The sequence below is a fragment of the Lactuca virosa genome, chromosome 1 (assembly GCF_052849685.1).
Source record: "Lactuca virosa cultivar CGN04683 chromosome 1, Lactuca_virosa_CGN04683_v6, whole genome shotgun sequence".
Lineage (NCBI taxonomy): Eukaryota > Viridiplantae > Streptophyta > Magnoliopsida > Asterales > Asteraceae > Lactuca > Lactuca virosa.
Window position 1 is genome coordinate 270,514,866 of NC_136426.1, and position 2,424 is coordinate 270,517,289.

The 2,424-nt window shown below is 32.8% G+C and overlaps 1 pseudogene across 1 annotated transcript in view; it reads right to left on the minus strand.

Annotated features, from left to right (window-relative positions):
• Positions 1-2,140: 2,140 nt before the first annotated feature.
• The window catches only part of LOC145166608 (feruloyl CoA ortho-hydroxylase F6H1-3-like), a 1,748-nt pseudogene continuing 1,464 nt past the window's right edge, over positions 2,141-2,424 (minus strand). The window contains exon 3 of the transcript XR_013740622.1: positions 2,141-2,424. This exon is cut by the window's right edge and continues 517 nt beyond it. The product of XR_013740622.1 is annotated as a feruloyl CoA ortho-hydroxylase F6H1-3-like (transcript).

The window sequence follows — 2,424 nt, forward strand, 5'->3', positions numbered from 1 at the left end:
AAATCAAATCACTAAGGTCTTTTGGTCTACGAATCTATTTTGTGAAGGGAGGTACCACCTAGTAGAGCCCTCTCGTCCCAATCAGCTGACATCTTGTCTAAACATTTCCTCATGAATGGATTCATGACTTGACTAAAATAAAACCAAGACTTAACTAGCCAAAACATAAAACAAATTCAACTTAACATGCCATTTCTTAAGTAAGAATCTTATAGCAAAGCTTGAATCAAAACATTAACATATATCAATTTGAAATAATCAGATTTCATGGTTCCATGAGTAAAAAAATTAATTACAATAATATGAACAATCATTCAAATTTGATGTTTATAAATAAACTTTTTATGCCATGCACCAATAGCAAATATTTACATATTACTCACCTCAAGTTGCTATGGATCCTTTTTTTGATTTATAAGTCTCCTTGTCTTTCTCTGTCAATACCCTATAGAAATATGTATCCCATTTATTCATATAAATAAACTATTAAAGCTACAAATTCACAAACGCCTCTAACCCTATGCTTAAACAAGCTTATTTCCATATTTGCTATGTTGACAATGTTCAACAATTTGTCCCATACTTGAATTCATTAATTACTATGGTGATATAATGGAACTATCACATAAAATGGTACAAGGAGGTATTATTAAACTTTCTATAACATAAAATGGTACAAGGAGGTATTATTAAACTTTCTATAAGATGTAACAACCTTGTGTTGATCATCGATCCATGATAAAAATTAATCTCATGTTATTCAATTAAAAATTTGCTAAATGCCATAATTATAATGTTAATCTCATGAATAATCCAAAACCATTCAGGATGTCCTTCATCGGTTATGCATCAACAACTTGTACTATGAAAAATCAACGATAATCCAAGCTAAAACATGTTAATATTTCTTAATAAAATGTTAATGATCATTATGGAATAATTACCCCGTGATAATTTCAACATCCAAAGCAAATCTTCAATTTAGGGTTCATAAGCTTCCTTGTATGGTTTCAATTGCTCGCCTCTCATAACATCCTTCTTGGTTCAACATGCATGTTTATTTATCAAAAAAAAAATGGTAGCAAAATCCTTGACTGTGCGAAGATGTCAACACCCAATCCTATTAAAAACACTCGTTCAAATTTACACCAAAATTTATGCCAATGGTTTATTGGTTGCCGATCTGACCCCTTACCATAGCATCAGAGGGGCACTTAATTTTCTTAGCTTCACACTAACCGACCTTTCTTTGTTGTTCAACATGTGTGTCTCTACATGCACACCCTTCTAAATTAGCATCTTCTCGCCCTGAAGCGAGTCCAGTGCTATGTCAAAAGATCTTTAGACACATGCTTTATTTGTACGCTTCTACATCATCGGCCCTTACAACTTACTTAGATACACACCGGGATGGATGCCCTGCCACTCGCCAGTCCACTTCAGTCTCCAATATGTTTCTGTCTTCAATATCTTTCTGGGTGAAACTTACTATAATGGTCTTCCAAAATACAACACACGATTTCACATTCCAGGTAAGAGGCTAAATACAGAGAGTTCACTAATGCCATAGTTGAAACCTTTTCGCTCTACAATTTAATGTGTGAACTTCTTTCTCCTCTTCATCCAACCATCATTGTCTACTATGAGAACATAAGCGCCGCTCGCATGGCCACCAATCCAGTGCCACACCATCGATAAAAACATAGTGAGCTTGACATGCATGTTGTTCGCAAACTATGTATTATAAGCCAATATCTGTACACTTTTATTGTATATGTCTTTGGATACAGCCCAAAAGCCTTATCCCTCTTTGTTCATGTATATATTCTAATTAATGAGAATTCTATCATTTGAATGAGAATTATATTTATTGACACATTGATGCGTTCGATCCATTCTCCAATAGTGTGTGTTCGCAATAGTGTGTGTTCGAACCATGTTGTGGTAAGGATGTCTTTTATTATTATTCTAGCGTTAATAGAAGTCATTTCCATCCCATTTCACCGAAACAAAAAGTATAACATTTAAACTAGCTTATGATCGCTATTTTAGAAACTTAAAAAAGAACAAGGAAAATCGGTAAATCAAGGATAGGTTTATTTGAGTCAAAAAGTTTTAAAATGTTACTGTTTGTGGAAAATTAAACTTTAAACATCGCCAAATATTATATTATAAACGTCCATAGTGACCATGATACAATACTGACATTGAAAATTACAAGTATTACATCATATATCCTTGGAATTTTATTAATTTAAATAGACATAATTATTTGCCTTTATTTCTTGTTCCATGTGGTTTCAAGTTCCTTGTGATACTTTTTCAAGGAACTTTGACTACATGTACATAATTTTTTCGAGAAACAAAATCAAATCTTAGCAAAATCAACAGTATCCTTCCCATTGGTCGACTTCTTGAAAAAAT